General features: G+C 41.0%; 1 protein-coding gene across 11 annotated transcripts in view; it reads left to right on the top strand.

The window, feature by feature from the left end:
- Trpm (transient receptor potential cation channel, subfamily M) overlaps nt 1–25,578 on the top strand; it is a 412,514-nt gene that overhangs the window by 66,814 nt on the left and 320,122 nt on the right. The gene's annotated exons all lie outside the window — the stretch shown is intronic.

Here is a 25,578-nt window from a genome sequence, read left to right as displayed (position 1 = left end):
AAGCGGAAATTCCACAAGAAGGTCTGGAATATTGTCATTTATGTCGCAATGGGCCTGTTGCATGCAAGAGATACAGCCGTACGAATAGACTTTTAAGTGGTAAAATGACACGAAAATTACAATGGTCACATTAAAAAAGTCTGAAATACACTCCTTACTGCGCAATTTGTGTTGTTAGGAACGCGCTTTTTCAAATTTCCCGCGTCTGGGGGCAGTTTTCTAACGGAAACAAGTAACGGCAACTCGCGGCTATTTCCGGTCAACTAAAACTGAAAACATAACCTGAAAATCGGAGATCGTGATATCGTGAAATAAAATGTAGAAGGATTGCGTTCAATATTTAAAAGTTGATTAATTCAGTATTCAGCTGTATGAAGATAAATACCTACCTTGGAGGCCGGAAAAGTACGGAAGGCTGGAAAGTGATCAAAGGGTTGCGACGAAATAAAATGCGCGACATCATATCTCCGATACCAATTGACAAGATGGAGGACTATTTTAAAGATTTATTAACGGAGAGGCGACCCGAGTTTCAAGGCGGAGTCATAAGCACTAAAGAAGATTCCAACGTGGAGATCCAGCTCCAAGATGTAGTGAAGGCTGTGAGGGAGCTGAAAACTCGCAGAGCTCCTGGACCTGGGGGTATACCGGCGGAGTTGATAAAATGTGGCACCGGTAAACTATTTGAACATCTGAGGAAACTCATGCAAGACTGTTTGCATGGTTCCGAAATACCAAAGGATTGGAAGGAATCTTGGATTACTCCCAGTCATAAGAAAGGTAGTAAACAAGATTGCGATAATTACAGAGGTATATCGGTCACAGGAACCTTGAGCAAGGTCTATGGTAAAATTCTCAAGGCAAAGGTCGAAGAGTTTTGGAGCGGCCAGGAAGCCGAAGAACAGGCTGGTTTTAGACAGAGATCTATTCCCTCAAGCCGTATTCGTTACAATCTTTGGCATCAGTGAGCAGTTCCGTACCGCTGACCCATTAGCGGGCGGGGTGCGTTCGAAATCATGATCGGTAACCCTTACTATTGTCTTCCGGTTCCAGATTCAGGTAGCAAACGGAATCCGTCCCTTACGCGGTCGCGTTAATGATCGAGACCGGACACTGCATGCTTTGCTATTGAAATCTGTACCGAAAACGCGACACCCCGCTTTCTCGTTCAAATACTCGAACTCGAACGAAAAGGCGTGCCTTTTCGTTCAAGTTCAGAAACCATAACTCAAAAGAGTCCGGCGCGTTATGAGTTCAGCTTTCCCGAGCCCGGACGACTGGCTGGCTTCCCCTGCGCACATTGCTTTTCGGCAGGCGGCGGTCGCGGTCAGTCCCCGCAAGTTTGCGTAACAACAGTAACCACTGAGAAAATTCGTTCCGCAATTTGTGTCTTATGCTATCCTTCGTTCATTTTTTGAGGCATGAACTGTATACTAGGGAAAGGTATTTTAAAATATTAATAATAAATGGACACGGATACTACAAAAAAGGAAAAAATGAAAGGGGAAGGAAATTAAATGAGGATATAATTACTTATTCATTCAGATAGAATGAAACAAAAACAGGAGAGAAATTTACGTATAATGAAGCTGCAGAAAAAAAAAAAAAAAAAAAAAAAAAAAAAAAAAAAAAAAAAAAAAAAAAAAAAAAAAAAAACACACAAGTGGGCTCATAGCGATTCGGAACTCGAACTATACTATCGTTGAGCAGTTTTTAGACCCCTGCGCCACCGATATTCTTAAGCAGAATTTTCTTTGCGCAGAGAAGAAAAATCACGGCAGTTTTAAAGAATTTCCGTTGCATAGTTTTCTGTTTAAACAATAAAGTATGACAGGAAGTCTACGACGTCGCAAACCGAGTTATATGATTGTCGACTTACACCGTCGATATATCGTCACCTTCCAGGCAAAGTATCACAAGCGCCATGCGACGTTTAAAAATTTCCGCCGCCATTTTATTTTTTTACTGAGAAATTGTTGGTTGAATCTGTTTGGAAATTTCACTAAATTTTACCGGCAGCACAAAGAAAATTCAGTGAAATTTTCGGGCAGCTTCGTTGAACAATTTCTCTGTAAAAAAATATAATGGTGGCGGAAATTTTTAAACGTCGCATGGCGCTTGTGATACTTTGCCTGGAAGGTGACGATATAGTCTAGGTCGCGCGCTGAAGGAATTCGCGAGTTTTGTGATACAATAACTTACCATCTTACTTTCCTACTATTACATATACTTTTCACCAGGATTGCAAGTTGAATCCGAATCCGCTGAAATAAAGGAAAAATTCACAAATGATAAAAAAATTGCTTGACAATTTTAAGGCTACCACACGGAGAAAAAAAACTCGTGCGTGGGACCCGAAGTTTAGGTCATATGGATCTCTGAAGTTTTCAGATTGAGCATCTGAACACTTTAGGTCTAGCTGCCGAGTTCGGATCATACATCTGAAACTTCAGTTCTTACATCTGAAGTACTTCGGTTCTCACATCCGAAGTACTTCGGTTCTCACACTGAAGTACTTCGGTTCTCACATCTGAAGTACTTCAGATGTAAGAACTGAAGTTTCAGATGTATGATCCGAACTTCGGCAGCTAGACCTAAAGTGTTCAGATGCTCAATCTGAAAACTTCAGAGATCCATATGACCTAAACTTCGGGTCCCACGCACGAGTTTTTTTTCTCCGTGCAGTAGACGACGATGACAGGCCGTCAGGTAAAGGCTCGGTGCGGACACAATGGTAACAATACCTTGGCGAGCTCGGCACTTTTTTTAATCGGCTGGATAACTATTCTCTGAAATTGGGCGGACCATATCAGAGGAGGAGCTATACTCTGTCTCACGAACGACGATCCCTGGTCCGACGGTCATTTTTGCAGTCGACGGCAACACCGCTAATGACCTGGACGAGGCATTTCAACGAAGAGACTCGCGGAGCCTTTTGGTGCTTGGACCTCTTGTCACTTGCCCGTTAAGAGATGAACCCGTCGGCAGGCCCGTGACATAATTCTTCTCCCGTTGAGCAACCCGTATTAGTAGGAGTACTATTTTTTTTTTTTTAATTTTAAAGAAAATGGACTTTTAACAGCATCAAACGACGCAGCATGAAAATCCAAGCAAGGTGACGTAAAATTATCTGAATTAAAGCAAATTTGACGATTTTGGCATCTCAAGATCCGATAATAATCCGTGCCATCTTGAGATGCCAAAATCGTCAAAATTGCTCCATTTTTGATAATTATACATCACCTTGCTTATATTTTTATGCTGCAACAGTTGACGCACTTAAAACATGATTTTTTTATAAAATTGAAGAAAAACAAATTTTGACTGACTTAGTCTCGTAAACCCAAAGCCCGGCCGCGCGGTACCTGCGCATTGTCCTGGCTGCCTCTCTCCTCGAACGGTCTCCAGTGTTGTCATTTACGGGGTTTTTGACTACTTACCTTATATTTTCCAGGGATCGTCGTTCGTGAGACAGAGTATAAGTAGGTAAACTTTGTTGGCCTTTTAGACCCTTTCAAGCATGTGAGTGTTCTTGTTCTGTAACTTTTAACTTCGGAACTATGACTCCCATCTAATTATTATCACTTTTTCCTGCAAAATCCTTTTCCAAATCAGTCAATACAAGTTTTCTGTAATTAAAATAAATGGCTTGCACAATTTGTACCACGTTGGAATGGACGTTTCACCTTCTTTTCGTGAACGTGGAAAGTTCACAAAATCCTCTTTTCACCCGCAGTACTTTCATGGAAGTCACCTTAATCGAATGGTGCCACGTTTAAAGATAACTTCTGTAATGTAAGTGCAAAAATAATGACGGAAAGCCACTAAATTCAAGTACTTTCAAGTTTCACGGGAGGAAAAAACTCATTTCCTTGGTGAATATGCTTCATCGCTTATAGCGATAGTAACGATTACTCATATATTGCATTTTATATTTTCTGTAGTACGCATAAGTGATTTCAAGACAACGGGAATAGTAGTGTTGCCAGTTTAGTCCTGAGAGTTTTTGAATATAAACAATAAACTATAGTCTGTTTCACGAAAACTGAGACTTTTTATTCGGCATTAAAATCCGTAAATGGCAACGCATCAGTCTTGGACTCGGGTGACCGTACCGCTCGCCGGACATCCTCTTTTGTTCAGCGCCTTCACCCCTCCTTAATGGGCCCTAGTACCCGGACCAAAATTTTTTTCTCGCTGAAAAATTTATCTTCTGGCGTGAAAATTTAGTTTCAGCGTGAAATTATGAGAAAAACGCACTCAAATTCAGTCCAATTATCTTAATTTTGAGCTGATATACATCATTTGCGCGTGACCGCGATTCGCCGCGAAATGCCGTATATCAGCTCAAAATTAAGATAATTGGACTGAATTTCAGTGCGTTTTTCTCATAATTTCACGCTGGAACTAAATTTTCACGCCAGAAGATGAATTTTTCAGCGAGAAAAAAATTTTGGTCCGGGTACTAGGGCCCATTAAGGAGGGGTGAAGGATGTCTATTGTTCCTACCCTTACGATGGATGGGTGTCCGGCGAGCGGCACGGTCACCCGAGTCCAAGACTGATGCGTTGCCATTTACGGATTTTAATGCCGAATAAAAAGTCTCAGTTTTCGTGAAACAGACTATAATTGCAGAGGAATACAACTGATGTTGAAAATATTTTGAAGTTGAGACCCTGCATTGATTCATGCAAAAAATATAAGAATTTAGCGTTACAAAGACTTTTAGACCGTAAAATGTTCTGCCCGCTACTAACAGATGTGTTAATATGTTTTGCGTGAATCTTATGCAACCGATTATTTTGTCTCATTGCCTTGAATATACTTGAGAATGAAACTGGCGACACCATTATTACCGTTATCGTAAAATCGCCCACAGACAAAACACTACCTCCTAATAACAATTTCCTTCCATGAATATGTTACCACACTTCTTGCAATCACTATAGTTGTAAAATTTGTCATGTTAATCAGACTCCACCATACATTACGACTTAGTTCAGCTATAGAGTAATGTAATGTATTCAAGAGTCAATTCATCAGTGTTCGTTGTTCGTTGAGATAATAATGTATGGACCGCGCTCATCAAAAACACCAATTCGCATAAAATTCAGTTCATGAGAAAGTAAAGTTTTACTTTTCCCAAAGACTTAGCTTTACAGTAATTATCTTCTAGTCCATGTTTTGACTATTAAATGAGTCCTGAGAACTTAAAATTGCTTCCTGGAGCAGACCTTGGTTCAGTTCAAAAACACTTATAACTCAGCTATTTGATATTGAGACCTGGTGCGTTTATGTTAAACGCGGCTCATATGATTTGCACCAGCCATTAAGTACAAAAATTCCCCCTTCAGATTTGAAACCAGCTCTGCTTGGCTACCAACGTCTCCTGAGACCAGTGAAAATGCGTAGGAAAATGAGGCGTTTAGAGACAATGTGAGATAAATGCATCGCAACATTGCTAAGACCTTATTGCATCAGCTCTCTGCGTCTTTGTTTAGCGCTGAAATGCATGTCAGTGCTCTGCTTGAGCCTTGAAATTCGTACCAAAAAAAGAAAAATACATTTGCCCTATTTTTCTAAGAAAATACTTTCAAATCGGCGCAATTTCGATTCTTCTTAAAGAAATGAAAAGATCCACAATCTTATTGCAACATCGAAAAATAATAATGTCTGGTGTCTCTCGCACCCTCAAATAAATTTGGTATCTGCTGATTTAAAACATTCAATTCTACACCTTCACTTTAAATAAGCTGTCTTTAAGCCTCTGTTTCATTGAATCAAAGTTTACACGCATGCCACTAGGATTGCATTTTGCAAAAGGGAACTAAGAGGTTACCATTGTTGCTAAGTTTCAGGCTTCTGCCATAATTTTTCATTATGATATGAATAAAAAAAAAACCAGGTAACCGTGTTACGTATATCTAAAAACGAGCTCATCATAGTCTCTTTGAGGGTCGTGTATATGAACATATTTCAAAAGTAGTGAAAGTAATAAAGGTCTTTAGGTCCGTGGGAGATGTCGCCCTTTTTTAATTTTTACCTATTTTCAAAGACTGATAATATGTTTTGTTCCTTAATTTTTTTGGCAGTTACCAAGTATTCATTTTTTCCTAAAATCATTGAAACACTCAACAGTAACCATAATTTGATCAATATCAATCGCTCTACCTCTCTTTCATTAGCTAAGTGGTTCATTTTATAGCTAATGTGGTAAAATCGCTGCATCTTGTTGGCATCTGCTTTTAAACATCTAAAGCCCATTTATAGAGGAGGATTCGTTCTATATAAATTCCGTGACCCAGCCGTAAATGCTGCACGGACATCAAAACGCACACGGTTTTAAAAATTTTGAACACGACTTTCCCAAAACTTAAAAATGCTCAATTTGCTGCTTTTACGTATAAGCCTCCATATGGTAATTAACTTGTAAAAATGCACCCCTTGCTTTTTTTGACGATAAGATTTCCCCTCAGGCACAAAAAAAATGGTTGAAATGGATCACTAGACAAGGTACAAATTTAAGCATTCTGATACATGTTTCTTAACCAGAATTTCACGTAGAGCACGATTTGCGCAACGAAAACTATTGAAACAAACTCCAAACGGAATTATTAACATTTTTATTTCACATTGGTTACGAGGAAGTTGAACTGCCCGCTGACAAGAAACTCAAAGCTCTACGTGAGTCAAATCGCGCACTACAACGGTGTTAACAAGCTTCTTAATCGAGTAATGTTCATTTTCCACCATGTGTTGTTCAAACTATAAACAATTTGCCACAGCTGAGCCAAAGCGTCAAGATTGAGGTTGCCAGATTTTTATATCGCAGAGACTGTCATGACAACGTTTAGCGCACGATGTTAATCACGCAGAGTATTGAGTTTTCATGAGCGGGTGGTTTGAATTCACGCATCAAGAATCATTAAATATCTTTGGAAGGAGTTGATTTCGATAATTTTTGTTGTGCGCGTCGTATTTTACGTGAAATTTCAGTTAAGAAACATGTAACAAATGTTGAAATTCGTACCTTGTCTAGTGGCCCATTCTCTGTAAAGAAAACCACCACACGGAGGTCCTAAGCGTCTAAAGATAGAAAACATCGATGAGATTCGAGGAAAGGGAATGCAAGAATTTATTTCAGGAGATTTGATCTTTTTTCCAATGCTGCAATCACAAGCTGAATTTGGGAGCTGAATGTGGCTTGAATGTGGAAGTCATCGGCCCCGGCCCGGCCCGATGCCGATGCCTGAATTTTGCGCGTGACGCGCCAAATTCAGCAACGATTCTCAGCGACCATCGGATAATGTCGGATTTATCTGAACTATTCGAATAGATTTGATACCCATTTGGATAAAAATAACTCGAAGTAGTGAAATTTCTGCTGTTGAGCGCCGACTGCTGATTACCACATTTAGCGTGTGATTCCGGCACAACGATTAGGTTAGGAGTTAGGACTTCAAGACGATTTCCTAGGATGTGACCCGAAGACTTGGCGCTATTATGAGAGCTATATCAAGACTCACTTAAATAGGTCAAAAAAATATAAGTGCTCAATGATGTGGCCGAGAGAATCGTAAAGTTGAGTGACGAATACGAAAATTTTTTGACGAAACAAGACGTTCAAAGGCAGTTAATTATGCAAACCAATGTGCCAGAAATTTAAACTGTTCGTCGACTTAATTTAATGTGAGCATAACAAACAGCTCTTAATGTTAACATTTTGTTTTACTTCTATTTTCTCGTATCTTTATTCATCCTCTGCGATCATTTTTCTCTTGTACCAAGTGATGTGACCGAGTTTTCGAAGAAAATGCATAATCAAAGGAAGAACAATAATGTTTTGAGCCATATCGATGGCCAAAGTGCGAAACCACGTATGTCCGTTAGCGACGTTGCAGACTTCTCTTTATATACTTGATTTTTAATCGAAAAACTTGTCAACTTAATGTCTCGAAAACTGCCGTAATTTTTCTTCTCCATAGTGCTTTAGAAATTTCTAGCTATCGTTGAACTTCTGAGTCGTTGAAACTTCTAGAAATTTCAAGCTAGTATGGTTGGCATATTTCTCTCCAAAAAAAAAAAAAAAAAAATAAATAAAATGAGAGCAAATGTTTTGAAGCACAGCAACGGAGATGAAGGGTTCAGTACTTCAGCCTTCGATATAGTATTTACATGCAACTGATGCTGTTATGGTGTCTTATTTACATACTGTCTTGCTCCTTTCCAAGTACACGAATGGTTTTTTGAAATTTGAATTTTCATTAAGAAATCGCGATTTTCAAGGAAAATTTCAATTTTTTTTAAAAAAAAAAAATCTGATGTCGTAGCAAAAAATGGCTATCATATATGCATTCTACCTTAAGAAGTAGATGCGAAGCACCCAAGAAATTTAAATCAATAAGACAAAAATTATTTTTTTGCAGTGCTTTTTTCATGTCCCTCCGTGGGAACCATTATTTTGGGTATAAGCGACTAAACCCTTGAGTAGGCAAAGCTTAAAATGTTCCCATGAAGCTAATTTTTTTCACTGGAAATGAGTCATTTTTAAGCGGAATGGAACGAGTTATGGGGGTGGGAACGAAAACAGTCCTAATAAAAATGTCTACAGGTAAAAAGGTGATCCACCCAAACCCAAACGCGGCATGCACTAGGAAAACAGCGGGCCGCGGGCAGCGTGAAGCGGGGTGAGAGACGGGGGGGGGGGGGGGGGGGGGGGGGGGGGGACGACGACGACGACGACCGATGCAGAACATCAACGGCCGCACGGCATAGAAGAACTCTGAATGCTACGGAGCTGAGCGAGGTTCTAGATCTGTAACGCATAACGAAAAGCGGCGTTATGAGTTATGGCATTAGCATAGCTGAACTGATCGCAATGGTCAGGTCTTTGGTATGAGTTATTTGAACTCGAACGCAGTCGGCCGCTTATTAGTTCGAGTTCCGAATTTCGAACCGATTCGATTGACAATGCGTTCGGGATCGAGAACCCGACCGAGACCTTTCCGCGAACGGTTCACGATCGAAAACCCAAACTCATTAGGAGCCTATTCCGTTCGGGTTCCATATCCCGAACGCAAACGCAAAGGCGGCCCATTGCGGTGTTGAACGATGAACTGATTAAATAAGAAATTTTTAACATATAGGTCTCTGGTTTTAGAGCCGGTAGGTCTACCGTCGACCATCTGTTCACCATTACCCAGGTCATCGAGAAGAAAAGGGCGGTCAGCCAGGAGCTGCACTTGGTGTTTGTGGATCTTCAGAAAGCTTATGACAGCGTGCCGTTAGTGAAGCTTTGGGAAGCCTTGGAAAAAAGGGGTTTTAGCAAAGGACTTGTGGGGGCAATTAAATCATTTTATAACGGGACGATAGCAAGAATTAAATGTCGTGGAGAGTTGTCCGGAGGTTTTTTCGTCACAAAAGGGCTAAAACAAGGCTGCTGCTTGTCACCAACACTATTTAAGGTATACCTAGAGCACGTTTTAAAGGAATGGAAAAATAAGGTTGCGGGAATGGGCGTTCCACTCGTTGATGGGCAGACCCTTTATACTCTATGCTTTGCCGATGACCAGATCGTTGTAGCTCAAGATGAGGAAGATGCAGATTACATGACGCGGAAGTTGGTCGAAGAATATCGGAAATGGGGCATGGACGTTAGTGTGTCCAAGACAGAGAAGCTGGTCGTGGGAGCAGCGCATCAACGGCAAAGCATAGAGCTTGAGGATGGACGGCGCATCGAAGAGTGTGACGAGTATAAGTATCTCGGTGTTTGGCTCGATCAGGATGGAAGGATGGATAGAGCAATTAAGGACAGGATCATCCAGGGCAGGAGAGCCATTGCGATGCTGAACGGGGTGCTCTGGGATCAAAGCATCTCAAAGGCAAACAAGCACCGGATATATGATGCCATCGTTAAAAGTATCTTGCTCTATGGTAGTGAAGTGTGGCCTTTGACGAAAAGAACGCAAGAAATGTTGAGGGCAACTGAAATGGATTTTTGGCGGCGATCTGCCGGCATTTCGAGACGGGACCGTGTCCGTAATGAGAGAATTCGCCAGGTGATGAAGGTTGAGAAAGATATCGTGCACGACGTCATGTCCAGGCAGTTATGCTGGTATGGACATGTGCAAAGAATGTCGGAGGAGAGGTTGCCCAAACAAGTTTTGGATTGGGTACCACCTGGGAAGAGGCGACGGGGACGTCCCGTAAAGGGTTGGCGGCAGGGCGTTGACGAAGAGATGTTGCGGTGTCAGTTGCCCGATAACCTCTGGGAAGACAGGCATATGTGGCGTTTGGGTGTCGTAGAACGCCAGAGTGCGTTATAAAGCGACTCTATATATATATATTAATTCAGTTACTGCGTAAAGCGTATATGGACCACTATAAGAGATCACGTTGGGTTTGTAAACAAACTGAAGGAAAAAAGAACAACAACAACAACGACTCGGCATCTTCCGGAAACCACCGAGCCCGCCGTTTGCTCGTTTCCGGTGATTAGAAAACTGCCCCCAGACGCGGGAAATTTGAAAAAGCGCGTTCTTAACAACGCAAATTGCGCAGTAAGGAGTGTATTTCAGACTTTTTTAATGTGACCATCGTAATTTTCGTGCCATTTAACCTCTGAAAAGTCTATTCTTACGGCTGCATCTCTTGCATGCAACAGGCCCATTTGAGCGAGAAATTCAAATTTCTGAAATTTTTCGAATCTCGTCAAATGGAGGTACTGAAAAAGTACTGAATTTTTCTGATGAGGAGGTACCGAATTTCTTGGGAATGTATCGAAAAAGTACGGTGAAAGTACTGACTTTTGACCCGCCTGTTTCAGTAGACACCGTGTGGATGTGTCGCAGTCAAATGGGCCTGTTGTAAACTTTAGTTGGAACAAAAATACGACTTGTTTCTATCAGTAACCAAATGTCTCAAAAATCACGATGAGCGCATTGGCAAAGTTTGAAATGCACTCTTAACTTCACAATCTGCGTAAGAAATTGGCGTTTTTTTGAGAATACGTTGCTGCCAATTTCTCAGAGGGTGTTTATCTGCAATTTAATCTTTAGTCTCTGAAAAATATTGATAACTTCCCTCAAAAATAAATTTTTTATCGGGGTAAAAGTAGCAACGTCCTAATTTTCATGAGGCATTCTCTTCCTTGGCTCTGTGGCACAGCTCGTGAATGCCGAAGGATACTTGATTATTTTCACCCCGAAGTCAAACCTGGGTCCAATATCAGATCGACGTGTAATGAAGCCTACCAGTATGTTTTTTGTCCCTTTTAGACGTGAACAATTTTTTGTTTTTTTTTTAAAAAAGGGGGGGGGGGGCGTCGTCAAGCGGAGGTAATTGAGAGTTTTTACTTGGCGAATTTCAACGCACATTACATGCATTTTTCATACAAATAGTCGAAGTATTTTCAGTAACTATTTCCCTGTCAATTGTACTGGTATGAAATTTTCATCGTCCTATAAGTACTGTCTTATAAAACGATCTTTTCAGCAAAGAAAAATTCAAAACTTGAGGCATTTTGTTAGGTCGATAAGGACCCCTTTCGTGTAACCGAATGAATACGTCGAGGCTATGCAAAGTAACGGAGGATGCGGGTGTCGCACAGTGGATTGTGTCAATGAGAGAGGTTAGTCATTGAATTTCTGATTAAAATTGCAAATTTTAATGTTCATTCCGTCACATTTTAAATGTCAAGGGTGTTTACGGTAGAAAATTCCACGAGGAAACCAATGGAACCACCCATGAAGCCTCTAAATTTTGTACAAACGTAGTTATAAGCGTTTAAAGTTTTCAGATTTTGTCCGACCTCTCCTATTAACTCAATCCACTGTGTGTCGTAATGAAAATGGGAGCCATTAATTAAGCGAAGACTACGCTTGTTCCGAGGGTACTCGAGGCGAATGTGACGTCCCCACTGCCCCCCCCCCCTCTCCGTGACAACCCCCTGTGCGCCCAGCCACATTCCCGCCCCGAATTAGCCGAAAATACACCCGTCCACGCGGTTGACTTTAATTATTCAACGGGCCATTTGAAGAAGGACTCAAGGGTCACCGCGTCTTGTTAGCATTTACGCCTCTCTTCAAAGGAGTAGTTCAATTATGCCCACTGTCATGAGCTCCCGGGTGTCCATTGTATTGTGCCGTACTGGGGAAAAACGTCGTTTAAACCTTCTGCGTCGTCAAAATGGGCCACTAGACAAGTAGTACAAAAACGCTACATGTTTTCTCTTAGAAAACTTACAAAGGGAACAATTCACACCACGGGAAGTTTTGAAGTCAACTCCTGAACAGATATCAACAAGTGTTAAAAACACAGATCAAATGGAAGTTCCACTACACTAATGACGTCATTTGTGTTTTTGCCGTTTAACCAATGTTAATAAAGAAAAATTATTTTGTTGGGAGTTGATTTTCAGACCTCTCATTGTGTGATTCTATTTCCCTGTAGGAATTTGAAGAGAAAACACGTAACGTTGTACTTTTAACTCATGCCTCATTGACTTGAGGCACGTTTCCTTTAATTAAATACTAATTGTACTCAACTATCGAGAATTGTCACTAACTCCCCTTGCGTAAGATTTTAATTGATTTAAAGCTATTATTTTTACAAATTAAAGGAAGAAAAAGGAAACGAACGCTTGAAATGGTTTGTAATCATACAGTAGAAAAAGTTAGTGAGATCATTAATTTAGGTAGGTAAGTTAGTTTTTTTTTTTTTCCACTCCTTTCCCTGCACGAACCTCGGTGCGTAAGAAAAATCGCCCGCAGACGTGGGAAACTCGAAAAAAAACGTGTCAAAAACTACGGAGATTGCGCGTTTAGAAGTGAATTTCAGACTTTTTTGACGTGCCCAATGTGATTTTCGTGTGGTTTCACCAGTTTAGAGTAAATAATCAGATTGCATTTTGCAAGAAGGAACCAAGAGTATGACAATGTCGCTAAGATCGTGCAAATTTTTACCCTTTCAAATCTAAACTGATTATCTAGACAAGTTTTATCTTTACTCCCAACAATCATAAATTCAAGGTGACAGTTACCGTTGTAAATTTAATTTTTTCATGATTTTAGTAATTTTATTGCAGCAAAGTAAATTGCACAATCCCAGCAACATTGGAATGCTCTCTGTTCCTTTTTTCAAAATGCAATCAATTCATTTGGCTGTGCGCCCAAACAGGCAGACCCATTCCAGGAAAACGTGGCACCCCGACGATGCGACTCGGACATTATGACAGGAATCAATCGAAGTGTGTTTTTATTATCATTATTTTCTTGAGCGTCGACTAAAGCCGCCGGATCTCTTCCCAGAAAGGTGCTCGACAGCGGGAAAAATCCCGGAGCACGAGGAAAGGAGGCGAAGCTTATCTCGTGAAGCGCTCGTGTCAGAATATTATTACAGGGGAGCGATCGATCCTGGCATCCGCCTTTGTCGGGCCGTAAACTGGATAGTTCGCGAAAAGCGAAAAGCTCCAGCCATCCCCGGCCGGCCCGCAACCCGCAACGCACAAAAGAACCAAGCTCAAAGAAATCGAGACCGCCATCGAGGGGGTAAAGTGGGAGTCAAGGATCCTGGGGTCACGAACCCCCGGACCACCTCATTGAACAGGTGACCCTTTACCCTCCTTGGGTCCTCGCTGTTTCCTCCTCCCGCGCCCCCACCCCGGGGGAAGAATGTGCAGGATGCGCTCGGAGATTTTTAGATTGAAGATTCCTCCCTATGAAGCGAAATTTTCACTAAAAAAGATGGATGCAGTGGTTCCATTTCCCGGAACTAGTACCGATTTTTGGAACTTACACTGGAAAAAAACACATTGGATCTAGAGTCCAGACTCTTGAAAACATTGACAGGAAAAAATACTCTTGATTCAATCAGATTTAAGCTTATATTAAAAGGAAATCCGCTCAAATTAAGAGGCTTGGTTCTTGATTTAAGCAAAAATCCGATTCAATCAAGATTATGTTTTCTTGTCGATGTTTTTAAGAGTCTTGACTCTAGATCCGATGTGTTTTTTTTTCCAGTGTATGAGATTTTCTAGATTTTTCCCCGAAACTTTTGAAATTTCTGAAATGTTCCGGATCTTTCTCATTTTCCGTAACTTTTTCAGACCTTTCGAATAATACTGCTCCTAATCTAAATCCAACTCCCGGCAGATGAAGCCCTTTTTGCTGATTCAGTCACTTACTTAGGGTTGCCACAATCAGGAAATACCGGGCATTGTCAGGGAATTTAAAAAAAAGTTAGGGAAAACCTGGAAATGTCAAGCAAAATAACGGAAATGTCAGGGAAAATTGTTGGGCAACCCTTATTTGCTGTCTGAAATGGGTTTGACGTTTCAAACAACATGTTTTGTCTGAGAACTGCTTCTAATAATGCCTTATTACCATTTGGTATATCTTCAATCGTTAAGGAATTTCACCAAAATGTGCAAGGGAAATCAAGGAACTGTCAGGCAATTTCATTTTTTAAAATCTGTGGCAGCCCTGAGATTATATTAAGTTGAACACGGTGTCTAGCCTCTAGCATCAGGATTTTCCCGATCCAATCAGGATTCGAGGTCAATTAGAATTTAATCCCGATTTTATCAGGATTTGAGAAAATTCGGCCGCCCGATCGGATTTTTTTATCGAGTGGTTTAAATGAAATTTTAATTTTTCTCCGCAAAAAATCAGGATTTGGAAAACTCATGAAATCAGGATATGACAGTCAAAAATCAGGATTTCATTAGGATTTCCCAAAATGAAGAAAAAAATTAGACACCGACACCCTGTCGAACTTTTGGTTACTTTTTACTACTTAATATCAAGCTTATTTTACACTTCAGACGGAGCAAGATGAGTATAGGTAGGTTTGGGGGGGGGGAGAGGGGGGAGTTGCTGTCTGAAGAGCAGATCGGATCTCATTAGGATTTCCCAAAATGATAAAAAAAAAAAAAATTAGACACCGACACCCTGTCGAACTTTTGGTTACTTTTTACTACTTAATATCAAGCTTTTTTTATCCGCTTTCACGCCCCTCAGTTCCTCCTCATTGTGCGATGCGTCCGAACGCGGCTTCCCGAAGAATACGGTGATATTAGTTAGGTGTTACACTTCAGAGTCAGACGGAGCAAAATGAGTGTAGGTGAGGTTGGAGGGGGGGGGGGGGGGGGGGTTGCTGTCTGAAGAGGAGATCGGATTTTGGGCGCTCGGATCCGATCATTGGCGGGCTTTGCTGAATGGCGCTTCCGGTTTGTTGGAGCTGAAAATTGAGTGCAGGAAAACTCGGGTTTCCCCGACGCGCGTGCCGCCTCCAAATGATCGCGGAAACGCAGGAAATTGCGGGCGAGCAGTCGGAAAACCCGCGAGGAAAACGACTCGTCTCGAGGAAAACTCGGAGAATCGACTGGATTTTGGCGAGGCTCCGATGAGGAGATGTGTTCGAAATGATGGGGAAACTCCTAGATCTTCGGAGAGCATTCATAGTCAAGCATTTGAGTTTTACACACAGCGGTAGGGTTGGACCTGGAACTTTACTCCCGTGCCAAGGAAAAACGCAGTATGAGCTTTTAAACCTAGCCATATTTCCTTCAATGAAAAAAAATTACTTAGGAAATTTGTAAATATCTGAGGGAACACTGGAAAAAAACACATTGGATCTAGAGTCCAGAGTCTTAAAAACATTAACAAGAAAAAATACTCTTGATTAAATCAGATTTAAGCTTAAATCAAGAACCCCAAGCCTCTTGGTTTGAGCGGATTTCCTTCTGATTCAAGTAAAAATCTGATTGAATCAAGAGTCCGTTTTCTTGTCAATGCGTTCAAAAGTCTGAACTCTAGATCCAATGCGTTTTTTTTTTTTTCCAGTGAAGAGAACAGACTCCTCAGAGTTACTGTGCCAAGCAAAAAGTGCTTATCTACATATTCGGGTTCTGTCGGAGTTACGCGCTTTGACTGAGAATTTCGCTGCCTCCTAAGGAAGAATGCCGTATGAAACTTCAGACGTTGTCATATTTCCTTCAATTAAAAACAAATTTACTGGGGAAATTTGTGAATATTCTTCTTCGAATTTTCCAGAAAGTTTTGTTCGCAATTTTGTCCGAAATATTTGAAAATTTCAAGAAAGATTATGCATAATTTTCCTCGAAAATACATGTTCTATCCGGGTGAATTTGACAACTCTCGAATGTTCATACGGCAGTTAAGGGATTCTTCAAGGAACCTTTAATATGCAGGAAAATTATGCAAAATATCAAAGAACCATCCTTCAACACCGAGGCTCTCATCTCTTTCCGCTCCGAAAAAGCAATGACAACCAAACTTATATCGTCACATTGGGGAAAAAACACATTGGATCTAGAGTCAAGACTCTTAAAAACATCGACAAGAAAAAATACTCTTGATTCAATCAGATTTAAGCTTAAATCAAGAACCAAGCCTGTTAGTTTGATCGGATTTCCTTTTGATTTAAGCTTAAATCCGATTGAATCAAGATTATTTTTTCTTGTCAATGTTTTCAAGAGTCTGGACTCTAGATCCAATTTGTTTTTTTTTCCAGTGCACGTTGATAATGCTCCTTTCATTCGGGAAGGGCGGGATTTTCAATTTTTTTCTAACCCCCCCCCCCCCCTGAATTAATTACGTAACGCTGATCTTGACTCCCCTCCTCGCTCTTAACGCACCGTAACGCTGCTTCGACCCACCCCCTCCTCCGTAACTGAGTTACGTAATACTTGAACGGCCCGGTAAGTTTTAACGTGAGGAGAGGAATAAAGTTCGACGCATTTTTTCACCGTACAAGCTTTTTTCACGGCTTTGAATTTTTTACCGGAGGAAATACGCGGTAAGTTAAGCTCTAACTTATTCGCCGCCCCCCTCCTCAAAAACAAAAATAAACGAAATATAACGGTTTGTTTCTGTTTTAATTCAATTCAATTTATCTCTTCGCCTTCTCCCGCTTTTCGAGGATGGGCAGCCGACGACAGTTGCGGAGGGTCCTCACCGCGAAACTTCCGAACTCGAAGCGAGAACTCGCGAGATCGGAGACCGGCTCGGAACTTCTTCCGCGGGGAACTCAATCTTCGAGTCAGAAGTTGGAAGTGAGCAATACTTCACGGGGCCGCGGAAGCAATTGCCGTGTCAAGATTACGAAGCCCCTTCAAGTCGGCGGCTCGGCAACCCGCAACCATAATATTTATCGTGCGTGGCCGTCGAGATAGCGTGACACGGTGACGCGTGATCCCGGGGCTCCGGCCCGGAGAGAAAAAAACGCCGTATGCACATTCGAACGTTGCCAAATTTCTTCCTATGAAGAACGACATGGAGTACAGAAATATATAGTGAATTTTTTTATTCAAATTTTTAACGGAATATTCTTCGCTTTTTAAGCTAGTGTGCCTGAAAATTTTGAGAGGAAATATTCCCGAGATTTCTCACTAATAAATGTTTTCTCGGAGAAACCTCTGCGATGGTCTAATGCTTTCAAGGCGTTTTCTCCTTAAAACGGAAGTGACGGCCACCCGTTGACAAATCATCCCTATCGGAGTGAATGTTATTAAGTTAGGAGCACTGCCGTGCCATAAGCAATAATACCGTATGAGCTTTTAGACGTCGCCAGATTACCGCCAATAACAACCAAATTTACTCGGAAAATTTGGTAAATTGTTTCTTAAATATTTCAGAAAATTCCGTTCCCACTTTGATCTAAAAGATCTGAAAATTTCAAAGCATAATAAGAATAACTTTCCTCATAAATGTATGTATTATCCTTGGAAATCAGGCAACTCTCGAATATTCATACGGTGTTTTTCCTCAGTACGGCAGAGCAGGGATTGCCCGGTTGCCCTCTGTTAACCTAACCGCACTGAGTTGTTATCAATCATTGGAAATGTCACCGTTATCGAATCGTGCTAAAATCGTGGGGGGGTTTCAATGCTTTAGATGTTACTCAAAGAAAAAATTACCGTCTCTTTGAATTGTGCATGAAGGGCGTTATTTTTTCTTGCCAGTCCATAAAAGCATCTGATATGCATGCGACCCTGTTGAAAATATCTTAATACACCTGCGTGTTTATTGTGGAGAGTGTATATAGATTGATCGAAATTGAAAGCGTGAATCGATCGACAAATTATTATTAAACCTGTGTCAATTCAATCGACAAAATTCGATTTTTATAATCGACCAACTCGTTAATACGAGTTTGTCGATCGATTCACGGGCTGGTCGATCAATTTACAGGTTTTTCGATCGATTCCCGGGCTTGTCGATCGGTTCCTGCTTGCCAATCGAATCTCGTCAATCGGTTCACGTTTCAACTTTTTGATCGATTCATGTCGATAAAATCGACACCGGTTTTTTCATAATCCGTCGATCATATCGGCGCCGATTGATTCTCGTTTTCAGTTATCGATCGATTCCTGTTGATCGAATCCGTACCCTCCGTGTTTATATCCGTTTTTTCTTTGAAGGAACACGAGCTTAGTGTTCCCGTTATCTGCGGGTGTGTACACGGAACCCAAGTCGAAAGCCCAAGCCCTGAAATCTGCATGTATCTACGCTGCAAGTTGGCAACCCAAGAGTTGGCTCTCTTCAGAATGATTGAGTGACAGAGAATGGTCCCAAGTGATGTGAGAGGATGAAAAGCCTGTAATCTTCGTGAATTTGACGCTGACTTGGGGTTATAGGACTAGAGGTTTCCAATTGGAGATATTTCTCACTGGAAGTGTCGAAATCGACCCATCTTTTACAAAAAGTACCGTAGAAGGAAGCTGTTCTCGAGGAGCGACAATGGGACGGAGTTAAACAGAAAGGAACCAAGCCACATCGGGATCGAACCAGAAAAAGAGGTTTAAAGTTTAGCTCCTGCATAAGACCCAATGTAAAAGATAAACTTCAAGTTCAATTTCTGCAATATTTGCTCCAACAAAAACTTTGAATTTTTGGTGATAGATAGTAGAGCAGTGGTTGAGTTCAAAACCACTCATAACTCAATTTTTTCCAAAATGTGGGTTGGTTCCTTTCTGCTTAACTCAGTCCAATGCATCCTAACCTATTTTTTTTTTAAAAAGAAAAAAATCCTTGAAAATTAAAGGCAAATTCGTCATAAGTTCTTAGGCGTTATTTTGCTTAGATATTTCCGTTTAAAAATTGAAGCGGGATAGAAAAGCAGTCCTTATGAAAGAAACGCAGTCAAGACGATTAAATTCGTCCTTTTTATGAATGGAGGCATCCATCGCACGATTCATCGGAGTCCTGAATGATCCTCGAGTACATGTCACGACAACGTCTCATCCCCGTCCCTTTTTCCCCCGTCCTGACACGTTGTGATTCGAGGTCCCTGAAGGGACCATTGTGACAAGTTCAACGACCCGGCCTGAGAACCCAGGACCCGGCCAACCAAGTCGAGGAGTCAATTAAAGGCTGCGGTGGGGATCGAAAGGGTGTGATGTGTGAACGTCGTCGTGTTGACGACTTAACGCCACCTCGTTTGATATTGAAAAAACCTCGAGTCTTAAATTGTTGTCAGAGGCATCGCTCTTTGCCAGGAGTCAACTTCTTTCACTCGCGGGATATCGCGGTTGCCTCCTTGCGGAATACCCCGATAAATTCCTCTGGAATACCCATAAGGGGAAATTCAATCGGTCATTCTCCAAAAAACTTAAGCGTCAAAAAAGGATTGCATTTTGCAAAAAGGAACCACTAGCATTGCAATGTTGCTAACATTGTGCAACTTCTTTTTTCTTGGAGGAAAAACCCGATTATCCATTAATAGTTTCTATTTTACTCGCTAAAAACTGTGAATTTAAGACAAAAATTACCATCTTTTCATAGTTTTTCACGATTTTCGCAATTTTATTGCAAAGGATGAATTTGCACAATCTTAGCATCGTTGCAATGCTAGTGGTTCCTTTTTGCAAAATGCAATCCAAATCTCAGAGGCTTAAACTGTTAAAGTAATGAATTAATGAATGACATTCTTAATTAATCTGCGGTTTAAAACGGGTTGTTAAATAAAGTTTCCACTGTTTTTCTTGTATTTTGATATTTGGCTTTTAAGTCTTTTTGAGAATATTCGATTCAATTACGGACACGTTGAAATTAATGGAGTTCATAAGGCTCAAAAGGGCAGCCAACCTTCGTACACGTAAAACAGTAGAAACATGTCGCTGCCGGCTGCCAACCTTCAGATTCCATTAAAAAACCAAGATGGCCAAGAATGTTTATTTCAATCTTTACTAAGTTTCATAATTTTGTTGAAAACTCGGACAGCTTTAAAATTATCCAGTGAATTTACTCAGGAAGAGGGTAATGAAAATGCAATGATAGTCCGAGCGCAATCCCTCCAAAATGTTCCAAATCTTTGACTCCGTTAAATTTTAAGGGGTGATTCTTGAAGAGAATTTCACGAGGAAACCAATGGAACCACTTTTAGAACCTCAAAATTTTGTAAAATGAAGTTAAAATCTCGTGGAGTCTCCACATTTTGTCCGATCTCTCTCATCGATTCGTTCCATTGTGCGACGGGCGGGATTTTCCTCCCGGATCCACTCGTGGCCTCGGATCTCGGACGGCTCCTCGGACTCCCGCCGGAAATCTCGGAGATACCCGGCGACCGACCGACCGGCCTCCGACGGCATCTCGCGACCGTCGCGGGCGCCTCCCGGTGGCGCGGCCGGGGCCTATTTTTAGAAGGAAAGCCCTCGGTTCCAGGAACGGGCGCGTCCCGGAGGAGGTGCCGAGGCGCGGGAATCCCCGGTGCCGCCGCCGCCGACGGTAAAATTATCCCGGAAAGTGCGCGGGGGGGGGGGGGGGGGGGGGTTGTCGTCGGGGGACCGCGGCAGACACCCCGGAGACGGCGGCCGAGGCCGGGGTCACTGAACTGGGTTAGTGTGGTCGCTTGGACGGGGTCCGCACCTACGCCAAAGGCAGCAGGTATTCTGTTTCAGCTGATTCGCTTTGTCCGAGGCTAATCTGCCGTCCACAGCCAAAAGCGCCGTAACTCCACTCAAAATATTTTCCCTTTTCCAAGATGTACTTCTGTATTACAAGAAAATGCAGTTGCCACAAGATTTCATGTCATGTGAAAATGTGACTTGTCAGTTTTAGTTCCTAATGGTTTGGCGGAGTTGTATCGAAAAAATGAAGGATGAGTATTTGCTAGGTTTTCTGTAAAACAGCATTTTGTCAGATAAAAAATGAAGACTTGTTGAATGGAGATACGGTGCTTTTACTTTGGATGGCAGTAATCGACTGAGTTATCGATTTTGCATTTGTAGGGTGACAACTCGTCGTTTCCCGTACCAAGGAACATAACTTCAGTGTACCTTCGAGAGAAAACTCAACACTAGAGTTTGGTTAATGTGGGAAGTAAAACACGAAATAACTCAAACCTTCGGGTGACTCTGAAGTTGTTGGGCAAGGAATAATTACAGATTCCAGTATAATTGAGGCGTCAAGAACCAAAAACAGCAATCTCCATTGCCCTCTTTAAAAATAGTGCGATCATATTAATTTTTTGTGAGGAACAATCCAAACGTCTAGGTATCTTTAAAATCTTCCAAATATCCCTAGATAACGGAGCATTCACGAGAATGTTGTTTTGTATTGATTTGAGGATATGAAGCAACGCATTTCGTAACACGGTATTACTAGTTTTATTGAAATAAGACATGGAGTTTTGGACTGAGGCTGTTTACATTCTCGAGGCCTAGATACGAACTGAACTGGTAAGAGCAACAACGGTGAAGCCACCGCGGGGAAAAATGCAAGTATGTGCGCCTTGCACTTTTCAGTGCATTGTTGCCGATTTACGGCTGAAATTACTTATATTACAACACCCCCCCATAATGAAGGCGTATAATCGTTTCGTAAAATTTTAAAATTATAACCAATCCCAGTCTCCTTACGAGAGACTCCCTAGCCTCGTCTTACAAAAATGTTTTTGTTAAGTTTAGTTATTTTTTCTTAATCTAGTTACATCAAAAAAATTATTTTTGTTTTCTTGAATCTTAATGCAAATTTACAACAGAAGTTTAATTATTACTTTCTTTCAAACAAAATTATCAGGTTAGTATTTTGTTTAGGCAAAACATATGCTTCGCTGGGTGTCAGTGGTTTTGTTAGCATATCTGCCACCATTTCCTCTGTTGGCAGATACTCTAACGATAAAACTTTTTCTTGGATTAAATCTCTCAGGAAATGATGTCTGACAGCAATGTGTTTCGTCCTACTATGGAATTTCGGATTTTTGTGGAGTTTAATTTCACTTTGATTGTCATTAATCAGTTTTAGATTGAATTTTTCGTTAAAAATTTCAGTGAAAAGATTTGTTAGAAACAACCCTTCCTTGCCACTTTCGGATACGGCGTAATATTCTGACTCTGTTGATGATAAAGCAACAGTTTTCTGTTTTCTCGCTTCCCATGAAACAGTATTATTGTTAATTTTATACACATATCCAGTATAAGATTTACCATCCTCAAGATTTCCTGCCCAATCGGCATCAATAAATCCTGTGAAAAAATTACATCTGAATTTTCTGATTTCTTGTAAAGTAACCCTTTCTCTTTTGTACCTTTGAGGTACCGCAATACACGCTTAGCTTGTTGCCAGATTTCATTCGTTGGGTTCTTATTAAATTGGCTAAGGTAGCTAATTGCATACGAAATGTCAGGTCTTGTGCAGACCGATAAGTACATCAAGCTCCCAATTAGTTGCTGGTATGGAATATCAGTGTTTATTTCTCCCTTTTTATTTTTGTCTTCATTCTCATCCTCTTTACCCTTTTTTATAATTGGCGTTCCCACGGGTTTACAGTCTTCCATGTGAAAACGTCTCAATATCTGATTGATGTAAAATTTCCTGGTCAAATTTAACCTCACCCTTTTTTTCATCTACGTGGACGTTCATCCCAAGTATTTGTTTTGGTTTCCCCAGATCTTTTATTTTAAATGCGTCCATTAACCCCTTTTTGACCTTATCTTTCATTGCATGATCTGAATAGAATAAGAAAAAATCATCAACATAAATGGCAAGAATAAAAATGCCGGTTTTTGATCGCGAAAAATAGACGCAGGGTTCTAGCCGCGATTTTTGTAACCCAAGGGATGTGATAACTTCATTGGCTCTCTTGTTCCAGGCATGAGAGGCCTGTTTAAGGCCATATATCGCCTTTTTTAGTAAACACACTTTGTGTTTTTGACTTTTATCTTCAAAGCTTTCGGGTTGATACATATAAATCTCCTCTTCAATTTCTCCATTAAGAAAAGCTGTATCAACATCGAGATGTTCTAATTTTAAATTGAATTCCACCGCTAAGGCAAATAGCATTCTCAAAGTCGAATGTCTTACGACCGGGGAAAAAGTTTCATGATAATTTACCCCTTCTATTTGTGAGTATCCTTTAGCAACCAATCGACATTTATAGCGACTTATCTCACCATTCGGACCTCTTTTTATTTTAAACACCCATTTATTCCTGACTATTGGTTTATTAGAGGGAGGATCAACTAGAACCCAGGTCTTATTTTTAATTAATGATTGATACTCATCTGACATCGCCTTAGTCCACTCAGTTGCATTTTCCGAGTTCATTGCCTCATGCACTGTCACAGGTTCGGCCGTCAGCAAAAACAGAGGCGTACTGCGCGTACAATGCTCGATTCTCCGGGTCTGGATATCTGCATACCGGGGCTCTGTCTCGGTCCGGGTATCGTTTTCCATCATGGTCAATTTCCAGTACCGTTTGGTTGGTTTCTTCACCACTTGGCTCCCATAAGCTAGCATTTGAATCGTCAGCAGTTGACTCTTCTGATTCTGTCGTATCTTCTTCACCTCCTTTATCTTGCGTCTTCTTTCTTCTGTCTTCTTCTTCTTCTTGGCTGTCTGCTTCCGGTCGTATGGCATTTGTTGGTTCATGGTCTAGCAAAATCCGCACTTCGTTGTCTGCGTTGTTGAGAAGTTTAATCGTTTCATTTTCTCGAAAAATGACGTCACGCGAGATGATCATTCGCGAATCAATTGGATCGAAAAGTCTATATCCATGTTCCGCGTATCCCACGAAAATATACTCTTTGCTTCGACTGTCTAGTTTTTTAAGATATGTAGTAGTTTTAGCAAAGACTCGCGAACCGAACACTCTGAGATTTTTTAAATCTGGTGTTTTGCCGTGCCAGATTTCGTATGGGGTTTTTTCGGAGCCGCTTTTTGGGGATCTGTTCACGAGATAGGCAGCTACACGGGCAGCTTCGCCCCACATTTCTTTATTCAATTTCGAATTGAAGAGCATAGCACGCACTTTTTCAACCAACGTGCGGTTAAGGCGTTCGCTTTCGCCATTAAGTGAGGGCGTATTTGCTGGTGTATAACCCAATTCGATTCCTTTAGTTTGGCACCAGTCTTTCATTTCAGTGGAGCTGTATTCCCCACCGTTGTCAAGTCGTAATTTACCGACTCGTAAGTTATGCTTCCGCTCCGCAAACGCTACATACGTTTTTATAGTATCGAAAACTTCGCTCTTATTCTTAAGCAAATACAGGCACGTAAAACCGCTAAAGTCGTCGCGAAAAGTCACAAAATATTCTTCGTCGTTGCTCCATGCTGGTGGGCTTATTTTTCCGCAGACGTCCGTGTGAATAATTTCAAGTAGGCGTGTTGCTGGTGTCCGCATCTTCCCGAATGAGGCGCGCGTTTGTTTGGCTTTAGGACAAACGTCACAAATTAATTTTAATTTATTAAACTGATTTTAGAAAAATGCAAACCTCCGACATTGTTGTTAGTTTTTTAATATTTTCGATGCTTAGGTGTCCTAGTCTCCGATGCCATAGCGTCAAATCTTCAGTTTTTGACACGAAGAAAGCTGTGTTTTGCAAGACACTTTTAAGAGTGACAACGAACAAGCCATTTTTATCGCGTTTTCCGTGCATAACAGGGTAATTATTCATTAATACGACTATTCCTTTTTCTGAAAAGTTTACCGTTCCTCCGTTTTTAATAATGCAGTTTATCGATATCAAATTAGTACAAATATCGGGCGAGTATAAGACATCATTGAGCTCACACTTGTCTGTTATTACCTTTCCCATCGCTTCAATTTGTATGTCAACACCTTCTTTGGCACTAGATACTCTTGTATTAACGTTTTTTACTGAGGTCATTATGTTAATTTTATTAGTTAAATGAGAAGTGCAGCCGGAATCAAAGACCCATATGTCCTCGCAATACTCATTTTCTCCCCCGTGAGCAACGAAGGCAACATTCTTATCAGGTTTAGGGTTTTTACCCGAATTGTTTTTATTATCATTTTTGTTTCGAAAAAAACACTGACTTTCGTCATGGTTTGTTTTTTTACAAATTCCGCATTGACGGTTACTGTCTCCACGATTAACTGATTTATCATATTTATTGTTTTCGGACCTATCATTATTCTTGTCAATGTTAACTCTGCAATAACGACTTATGTGTCCAGCTCTTTTGCACCGGTGACAGGTTCTTTTCTCCTTTCCCAGAAAGGCAACAGGTTCTTCGGTTTTAACTGCTTTCTCTCTATTATGCTCCGCCAAAAGTTTACTTTTTAAAGTTTCAAGGGTTTTATTACCAACTGGTA

Source organism: Bemisia tabaci, chromosome 6 (genome assembly GCF_918797505.1).
Source record: "Bemisia tabaci chromosome 6, PGI_BMITA_v3".
NCBI lineage: Eukaryota > Metazoa > Arthropoda > Insecta > Hemiptera > Aleyrodidae > Bemisia > Bemisia tabaci.
Note: the sequence above shows the minus strand (reverse complement) of the source record. Positions and strands in the feature narration are given on the sequence as shown.